The 10,906-nt window shown below is 35.0% G+C and overlaps 1 protein-coding gene across 1 annotated transcript in view; it reads right to left on the bottom strand.

The window, feature by feature from the left end:
* The window catches only part of LOC145291944 (protein lev-9-like), a 1,240,163-nt gene that overhangs the window by 276,889 nt on the left and 952,368 nt on the right, over nucleotides 1–10,906 (bottom strand). The gene's annotated exons all lie outside the window — the stretch shown is intronic.

The raw sequence follows: 10,906 nt of genomic DNA, 5'->3' as shown, positions 1-10,906 counted from the left end.
CCTAAACCTAAATGTAGATTCCATGAACAAAGCTTCTTTCTTAGAACTGCATGCTTGTGTAACTGTCTTTCGTTTTCCTGCTTTCCAGCTGACTGCAATCTGGTTGTCTTTAAGTCCAACGTAAACAAGTTCTTGATGAGCCGTTCCACTTAAGTTAACAAATTTACCGAATTTCCATTACTAACGATTACTATATTGTTCAATGACTACGGTACACTCTTAACCCTTATCCTTAGTGGTCACTGGGCCTTGGTAAGTGGTGATGCCTATGTAAAAAAAAAAAAAAAAGAACTCTTACAGCACCTGCAATTCCCTGATCTGATGGGAACCGGTGTGTCAAAGTGATTATGCACGTTTCAATATATATATATATATATATATATATATATATATATATATGACACAATCAATGAAATGTTTACCCGAGATAATCAGAGGTAAACTTCAATTAATTATAAATATTAATATTCAAATATTAATTAATTAATCACAACCAAATAAAAAAGTTCAAGAGTGGCATTCTTTGAAACTCCCTGGAATAAGGACTTTCAAATTTTTTTTTTTTTGAGTATTCTGTTGAATAATAAAATTTAATTGTAAATTTCAATTTACAGTTTGAAATTCTATTAGTCCCCCCTCTCTTTCTCTCTCTCTCTATATATATACATATATATCGTTAGTCAACATTCCAAAATTAGTAAATATATTTCATTCACAATCATGATTCATATTTTTTTATGAAGTACGTCTTACACGTGTTTCGTTGCAGCCCACCAAACAACTCATTAGAAACAAATATATATTCCTCAGAAAACAGTTTATAATGTTTTGTTTTTTTCTACTTGGAATGAAAAACGGTTTTGTAAAAGAAAATGTTGATAAAGGAAATAGCGATTTTTAAAGTTCCCAGAAACATAATAAAAAAAAACAAACTCTTACTTACTGCGGTGTTTATTAAAAATCCATCTCATACCGCCATATTTTATTCTGTTTATATAATCAGTATAAGCCATACAGAATGGGGTTTTATGGGGCTTTCTACAGTGCTCAACCATGTTACCAGCCTATGCAAAGATGTAATCAGTATAAAGAAGTATAAGTTATGAAAATATTTATGGCAATTAAGCTACACAGAATTTTCCACATTTTATCCTCGCAAGGACTCATCAGGCTGATGCTGCATCTCTGTCTGTTTTACATGTACTTTAATTAACTAAATAGCCCTGATTCACTCAATAAGTAGCAAAATCCCACCCCTTCCTAGATGCTAGAAAGCCTTCTACTTTAATGGCTTTTTCGCTAAAATTACCAGTCTTTCCTCTTGTTTCCTGATGCCTGGCTGTACTAACATGCAGAAATTTAAATGTAATGTGAAAAAAACATCTCACTGCTAATCTATCTACATAGTGCTCCTGTAGGCATGAGGTCTAATTGTAGTCCTTTACTTATAAACGTACAAATAAAAAATAAGAAAAAGGTAACTTCTGTCAGCTGGTTAATTTTAACACATCAAAAAACAAAATTCTATCTTTTCACCATAAACGCTCTGATCCTAACTTAACCCCAATTGATATGATTTGCTTCCATCTCAAAGAAGCTCCATGCTTTGACAAGTTTCTGGGTCTGACCTAAAATGGATGACCGACATCATATCTGTGGCCAAGGTCACCAGAACAGTCATTGCATCCTGCTACTGCTCCAGTAGGTATCCCACTCAGTATGCAATGTTCTACCTGCATAAGAGCTAGAAAAATGGAGTAGTGTTGCAACATCTGGACAGGAGCTGTTCGGAACATGCTATCTTGCCTTGACAAAGTCCATAACTGGCTTCAAAACCTAGCAGGTGATACACTTTTCTCTTTCCTGCAACATTACAAGCCTGTCATTTTTCTATCATTATTTTTGTGACAAATGCTCGTCTGAGCTCAAATCTATTGTGCCACTTCAACGTTATTGTAAACAAGTTCTGCTTGAACCGTCCTCTGTAAGAATCAATTACACAATTAACGGTTACTACACTACTACATTACATTCATTAACCCTTATCCCTGAGTGGCCTTCGGGCTTAGATAAATTTGTTTCCATCGTAAAAAAAAATCACAAGGTAGTTTTTTTGATGTTGCTGGTACTTAGGAATAAAAGTAGAACCACTGTAGCTAGTAGCTTTTATGAGCAATTTGGATATGTATGTAATATAACTGTTAAGCTCAAACCGTGATCGTTAAAGTTCAAACCTCTCTCGGACCCCCACGTTGTTTGGTACTGTCGCAAAGGAACAAACAGACAAACAAACAAGCATTTACTACCATTACTTTCCAAGCAATGCCTGCTTCTTGCTTTTATTTTTTACTGTTCATTTCGTCTTCCATGAGATTAACAAAACCCTGCCATCTCAACACCAGCTTAAAAGTCTCTCAACACCACCACAGGGCCACACGTCAATCCCGCCTGACACATGTTTTTCTTTCTCCTAACATCACACTGGCTATATCCAGCCATTTCTCGCCTTCAACTTTATACCTCAATCTTTCCCAGTGCAAATGCTTACTAATTTGCATATGTGCTCAAATGGCTGCTGCTGCTGCTTATACATTCGCTAGCCATCTATTGTTCAGCTATTGCTGATATTTTCAGATGCACTCTGTTACATTATACAGGGCGGAACTAGAAAAGATATGATTCCATTTCCGTTTGATGAACACCGGGTTTTCTTCTTTTTTTGTTGTTGACGATTTACTAGTTGACCAGTTGTGTACAAATCCCAAGAGCGACAAGAATCTTCTATCACATCTGAAAGTGAGACAATGTTCAATGGATGAGATCGGATATGTGTCGTTGTACAACTCTTACTCTCTACTGATCCAACAGGACCATTGCCAACCCATCAAAATGCATTGCTGGATTGCCACAAATAATAGTGATGTACCCAGGATGATGAAAACAAAGCTTCAAGCCATGATTATGATCTTTGGTGTGGTTTCAAGTGAGGGTCACATCATGCCAACTGACATTTTTGAAGTCGGCTTGAAAGTTAACACCAAAGTGTACCTGGATGTGCTGAAGAGTGTGGTCATCTCCTGGTGCAATCAGGTGGTCACTGACAGATGCTGGGTGCGGCTGCAGGACTCAACGCCAGCCCACAAGTTCAAAGAGACCCAGACTTGGCTTCAGAAGGAGTGTTACAAATTTTTACCCTTCTCTCACTGTCCCCCTTCCTCCCACGATATGAGCCTGATGGACTACTTCATTTACTCACACGTCGAAAACATCACCAACATGACCTCCAACAACACAAAAGCTAACCTGATTGCCGCCATCCACTGAGTATTCACCAAGGCTCCTGCTGGCACTTGTGGAAAAGGCATGCTCCCAGTTCCGGACCCTGTATTGAGGCGGTGATTGAAGCTGAAGGCGGTTACATTGAATAGATGTCAGCTTTACTGCATAATCAAGTTAGCTGAATTGATTTTTCCGATAAAAGTTTTAAAATAAAGCTGTAGTGTTGTTTTCTTTAGGGCAACAATCTTATACTCCACCCTGTAATGACATCACAATGTAGTTTTATTCACCGAAATATTACACAATAAAGAGGTAATAGCACTGACAGGAGATATTTTACACTGTTGCCACAAAATGGCGACCAAGTGAAAGAAACATTTCTCCGAATGCAGCATCTCATATTTTTGTTGACTTTTACCGCTATTTCTTTTTATATTTTCCCTAGAAAATTCCAGCCGTTATAATAATTGCTAGATTTACAAAATCTCTACGTCAACAGTTAAAGCAAACGAAGGGACACGAAAGTTCTTCTTTCCCTTCTTGAGATAGTTTTGAATCTGAAATGCAATTTCGTTTGAGGCCACGTTGTCATTACGGAGGAAATGATGCAGCTTTATTCTTGAACTTAGTAAACCAATAAAATATTCATAGCTTACAAATTCCATCAGAAGACCCATGAGTTGTCTTTCCTTGTTTTATTTATTTATTTATTATTATTATTATTATTATTATTATTATTATTATTATTTTATTTCGTCCTGCCGTTTTGTATTAGTCTAGAACTTATTACTTTTGGGCAGGTATGTAAATGTTATAAATCGGGGATTTGTTGAAATTTATCCAAGGGAAAGAGACTTGACAGAAGGTGGAATGGAAAATAAGGGGTTAAGAGGGGGAAGGGGCTTTTAGGTAATTGTGCATATGGAGAGCGAATGTAAAGGAAGATGGAAAGGCGAGGGAAACTAGTAGAGAGTCTGGAAAAGATGAAGAGAAAAGTTGAAAGTGTACAAAGAAGTAGCTGAAATGATAAGAGTAAGGCGATTGATGTGTTAGCAGAGACAAAGAAAAACGGGAAATAAAAAAAGGGAAAAAGGGCTGAACAGATTGAAGAAAGAAAAAAAATGATGCTTGTTTGAAGAGGGGCGACAGATGGATTTTTAAAAAATATGTCCTTTGAACAAAAACAATATTACTCACTGAATTGTAATGTCGAAAATAGTAATATATTAAAAAATTACGAACATTCATCCACTAGAACAACTGCATTTGTGTTTTTAGTGAAAAGAAAGCCTTTTGACATCGTCTTTTAATTATTTAATTATTTTCTTTTAGTTAAGCCATCTCAGAATTTTAAAAAATTTGAAAATGACATCACTAAATGAAAACAGAACTACTACTTTGATTTCCGGATTTTGTAATAATGCCCAAATTCCTTTATTTTCTTTTAAAGTTGATGAGTTCCTTTTCTTCTGATGAGCTAAGGGCGGAATAAATTAAAAAAAAAATTGACATAATTACATAAATGATTCTGTGCTACGAAACAGGTGCTGTCAAAAATTAAACATTTTAACATGCTTAATGAAATAAACGGTAAGATGGATAACTTTGGAATATAGACTTTCTGTCATTTATATGTATTTTTCCCCAAAAACCTTTGGCCTTAATAGAGAGGAGACAAAAAACTTGCTGCTATGGTTGCAAATGATCTGAACTAACAGCAAGGTGAGACTTGATTCCAAATATTTTTCATATGTTATATCCCCCCTCTTATGGAAATAAGGTACGATTATGAATATCTCCAGTCATCCAGTGGAACAACTGCTATTGAGTTTTTAGTAAAAAGAAAGCCTTTCGGTATCGTGTTTTAATTGTTTACCTTTAGTTACGCCATCTTAGAATTAAACATTTTTTTTTAATTCAAAGATGGCTTAACTAAAAGAAAACACAATTGCAATTTCTCTTTCGATTTTCGGATTTTATAATTTGATAAGTTGATAAGTCCCTTTTCTTCTGATGAGTATTGGGCGGAATAAATTAAAAAATTGACATAATATTTAATGAATGATTCTGCGCTATGAAACAGGCGCTGTCAAGAATTAAACATTTTAACATGCTTAAAGAAATAAATGGTAAAATGGATAACATTGTTGCTCCGGGTTTAGGTTCTTCCAAGTCCCAAAACTACCGACCAACTTTAATAATTACTAAACGTACAACAAGTATAAACGACAAGAATTTATTAACAAACATGAAAACATGACAACACTGCAATTCAGAACATGAAGGTAAAAAGATTACTCACTTCAATAGTGGGGTTTACGTGAGGAGTGAGGATTTTATTCTAGAGTTGTACTCTGCCTGTCCAACATTGTCTTTTAGGAGAAGAACTTTTTGCGTCCGTGCCTCATGTGTACGGACTCTCCTCTCTTTTTCTCAAGGGACCTCACTCCTTACCCTACACCAGTAATCCGGTGCTCTTATTTATTCCCCTACAACATCTTGAACTTTGGAATATAGACGTTTTGTCATTTGCGTAAAATATATTTCCTCTAAACCTCTGGCCTTGATAGAAGGGAGACTAAAACTTGCTATTATGCTTTCAAATGATTCGAAATAGCAACAAAGGGAGACTTGATTCCAAATATTTCTCATATGTTATATCTCTCCTCTTTTGGAAATAGAGTACGATTAAGGGATATCTTTAGTATCAAATAACCCTTTTACACTGTGAAATTTATTTATGAATGAAAACTAAAGAGGAGAGATATAACATATGAGAAATATTTGGAATCAAGTCTCCGCTTGTTATTTCAGATCATTTGAAACGATAGCAGCAAGTTTTAATCTCTCCTCCATCAAGAGCAGAGGTTTTGTGGAAATATCAGATATTTTGTAATTCATATGCAAAACTAGAAATTTGAATAGGAATATGAATGAAACCTTTTATGGGTGAAAAATCTGCCAAAAATAGGTTCTGGATGATAGATGCTCCCCTTAATGTTCAACCTCAGGGTCAAATGTCACATGATTTACTACACAATTCAGGTCATGACATTTCCAACGAGTCTTCATTTGTTAAATTCTGATTAATAGTCGCTGAGATTTGGAAGTTATACAATTGCCCAAAAAAGGTGGTAAATCTATCTGTTAAATATACTCGAAGCCAAATTGAATATTGAAATGCTCATATCTTTGGTTCTATAGAACAAATCTACATGAAAATTTGCAGGCTTTCTGAAGATTCTAATACTATTTTATGGTTAAAATTTAATGACAATTGCTAGAAAAGACCAATAAAATATGGCCAAATTTGCCTACATTTGTATATATATAGTGTCCTGGCAGGCTAGCTTCAGTTTTGTAGCTTTAGGATGAATCTTGCTTAGGGATATGTTTTGCTTGGTTGTGTTCCCCATGGCCTTGCCAGGCCACTAATATATATATATATATATATATATATATATATATATATATACACACATGCAGATTTAGTATAATGGTTCAAAGCCTTACTGTTGCACAGGTTTCGATCCTGGCTTGAGGTGGTTGCCTGTCTAGCCACACTGAGGAGCTGTGATACATCGAAACAGTACTGTATGCGGATGACTATATATATATATATATATATATATATATATATATATATATACACACTTAGATGTTATTTGTTTTTGTTTTGCGATACTTTTGAAACGAATTCAAATATTTATACAAAAATGCATTTTTACCTAAATGCAATAATAATTTTCCCTTTGACCAATTCGGTATCACTAAATGGGGAGCGACATATGTATTATTTTAAAAATATATTTATCCACTGACATGTGTTTCGTCTCGCTAGATTCAGCCACTCTGATGAGTTGTAGATGACGAAACACGTGTCAGTGGATAATTATATTTTTAATAATATACATATGCAGCTCCCCATTTGGGAGTACCAAATTGGTCAAAGAGAAAATTATTCCCAACTTGCATTTAGGTAAAAATGCACTTTCATATAAATAATTGAATTCATTTAAAAAGTATAACAAAACAAATAACATCTACATAAAAAAAATGCAATATATTCCGTTGTGCGAGATAGCCTAGTGGTAAGGGTTTACGCTTCTTACCATACGATCCCAATTTTGAATCTCGCTTGATTCAACCACTCTGATGAGTCATTAACGACGAAACACGTGCCAGTGGATAATTATATTTTAAAAATAATATATATATTTTTATTATTCTTTATGTACCTATTTACTATGCCTCCCCACGGGACAGAGTTAGACACCAGGGTCGTTTTTTAACGTGGAGAAAAGGTACAAAAATAAAAATTGTCTCAGTCGTGAAGGATTTCTCCTCCACCGAAAGAGAACAAGAAATAGAAGTGCAGCATCTGAAGAACAGATACTACACTTTGATCTTGTCCCGAAAAATGAAAAAAACAAATATTAAAACGGTTCCAGACCTTTTCAAATTTTGAGGAGAGAAAAAAATACCATGACTGGTGTGAAGCAAACTTATAATTCTTATAAGAACTATAATTTTGCTTCACGCCAGTCATGGCATTTTTTTCTCTCCTCCAAATTTGAAAAAGTCTGGAACTTTAAAAAAATTTTTATAATTTTCGCTTTTTGATTGTTCAATTTTTAATTTTTGTATTTTAATTTTTCTTCCATATTGAAATCAAATATGATTGAAACGGTCTGCACATCGTAACAAGATATGACTGAATTGACATAAAGAATAAAAAACTATAATTTGCTCTCTTTGATTTAGTACTATCAACGACCCTTGTTGAAATTCAATTATTCTTAATTTTTGGATATCTTTCCACCTGGAATATATATATATTATCATGCAGTCCGTTAGTCTTGACGATGACTAGTTGGGGCCTCAGTGCTTTATCCCTCGGTGTTAGCATAGTCTCACTCCATCACAGCAGGACTTTCCACCTTGACTCCAAACTTGCTTGCGCAGTTTAGGTGCAGTATCTGTTACGCATCAGATAGACACCCTCTGAGCCTCCAATGCTCATGTCCAGTGGAGCGAACCCGCGACGACTGGCTGCAGAGGAGGCCCCCAACTTATAGCCAAAAGTAATCTCAGTGAGGTAAACAGTCGCCCTATCGTGTCCGCTACTACGCCTTTTCTCTCTCTCTCTCTATCTATATCTATACATATAAATATATAAACAATATTATCCTCTGAATATATGTATTCACAGGTTTATGTGAAAATTTCCTTCTTTTGAATACTGTACTGAGAAATTCATAGATTATCTAACTGTATAAGTCATTAGTCTGAAACATCATCATTTGAACGTTAGATCTGGTTCGTGATTAAGATTCTGTCAATTTCAAAACAGTTTATTTTATGGTTAGCAAAAAAGGAAAGTAAGATGTGTGTGTATATATATATATATATATATATATATACACACGTAGTATTCATTGGTTCAAACCAGGAGTCTCAATATATATATATATATATATATATATATATATATATATATATATATATATATATATATATATATATATATATACTTAGTTAAGACGCCTACACGATTTTACTGTAAAGAATTGTCATATTCAATGCCATAACTAATACATAAGTGTTTAAATACTGTAATTATCTGATAGCTAAATGTTTTGGTTTCGATTCTAGCTGATGGCACTCAAGTCATATTAAAAAAAAAAGCTGTTTAAATCACTTCTATATATTGGGTACAATATAATAATTTACAGAGAATTTGCATCATAATAATAAATATGAAATCTGAGTTAATTAAAATATCATATTTGAGTGTATTTTACGATCGGGCAACGCCGGGATGCATGCTAGTACAAAATAAAATTCTTAAAATATGTCTATCAGTGCACTATTTGGTCACAGCTTGGTATCGGTGCTCATCATCATCATATGATTCTATTGTTGGCATTGGTTTTCTTGAAATTTTTCGAGTCAGAATTCTTTCTAGAAAAACATCAAGTACTTACAGGAGGGACCACAAAATCCTAAGTGAAAGTGATTTTTGTGGAACGAACTGGATCGAACTTGGGAACACCCAGGTCGTCAGTCCGTGTCGTTAAACACTTGACCAGCATCACCTCCTGGTATCCCCAGTGATACTGAGTTAAACAGAGCTGAGAAGGAAAACATAACAAAACACCAAGTTTTTATGTACGACATGACAAAGAAACTGGAATCTTAGGAAGATCGCCATCATTCCAGTAAATGATAAGAGCAACCGGACTCATGAAAAAGAATTTCAACAACTAATTGGTAAATAAATACCCGGTGAACAAAGTGCAAGACAGATATATTGTGGTGATGGGACAGATGTCGTAGCTTGGTTAATAGTGCAGGAACTATTAGAACTCTTTTTGGTCCCTGTCTAAGAGTGAGAGACTAATGGTAGGGCCACCTGATAGGGTGTGAGATAGATTTTCTTGGACGGTGAATGAGACAAACCTGCGAAATGTCCCAAAAATAGTTATTGTTTTTTTATTCATCCTTCCTGCATATATAATGCCTCCCAACCTATCCCCCACCATTTGCTTGGTTTAGCTCTTACTAAGAGTATTGAGCACTCAGAAACGAAAATCCTGATAGGATATATTCAACGGTTTATGGCATCGCGTCACATGAATGACGACTCGTCTGTATTCATGACAGGAAGCTCTATTATTGCCTAATTTCATACTCACAGTAAGAAATCACACTTGTCATCTGCACCAATTTTGAACTCCCTAGAGTAAATGTGGTATTGTGGTGACTGTAATGATTCTAGCCAAGGTTAGAATATTCAAATAGTTTTGAAATTGTCATCGCTGATGGTTATACTGTAAAAGGTGAAAATAAGAAATAAACATGAATTATGCCTTTTATATTTGTGACTACATGGTTAAATCTACAACAAATTGGAAGATCGCTGTGTAATCCCATAGTCTGGAACTCCATCCATTAGGAAAAGCACACCAGACAATTCCATAACACTTGAGAAGCTAAATTGTGCAAAAACTGTTGTGAAGTTATTTATCTCCTTTCTCCAGCGGGATAATGTGACACAAGTCAGCGACCTAGAGAAAGAGCACTCTGATGTGAAAAAAAAAAATGCCTGGGCAGCTCTATCAACATCCCTTGGTTTGGGCGTTGTGGTGATTAGCAATAAACCAACCCCCTTTTCACCTTCAACCCCTTTTGGACCTTCTAGAACTGCACAGAGAGCAAGCCATCACAACAATTGCCTAGACTCTGTTGGCTTTGGTGTTGACGGAAAACAAAACTGCGGTGAAAATAAAATTATCTTTAGCTGTAATTTACATTTGAATATTTTTCCTTTGCGTTAGATGTTTATGCAATTACTGACTTTGAATTAGTTCCGCGTTTTCCCGGAACTCTAAAAAAGGGGGAAGAAATTCAGATCCTTATTGGAACGGTTAAAATAGCTTAGGACTTTCTGAATTTGCAATTTCTCAGAGGAGAAATATTTTTGGACTGCTTCCGGGACATAAGATGGAAATTTCAAGCTAAAGTGCAAATGTTTGTGTATTTCGAATATTCTTGGTACATTATCACCGCTAATTCGACAAAAGCCACAATTCACCCATACACAGCCACCATGCCAGATCTGAGT

Source organism: Euprymna scolopes, chromosome 13, assembly GCF_053919585.1.
Source record: "Euprymna scolopes isolate OS-2025 chromosome 13, ASM5391958v1, whole genome shotgun sequence".
In the NCBI taxonomy this organism is placed as follows: Eukaryota; Metazoa; Mollusca; class Cephalopoda; order Sepiida; family Sepiolidae; genus Euprymna; species Euprymna scolopes.
The sequence above is the reverse complement of the archived record's forward strand: the minus strand, read 5'-3'. Positions and strand labels throughout refer to the sequence as shown.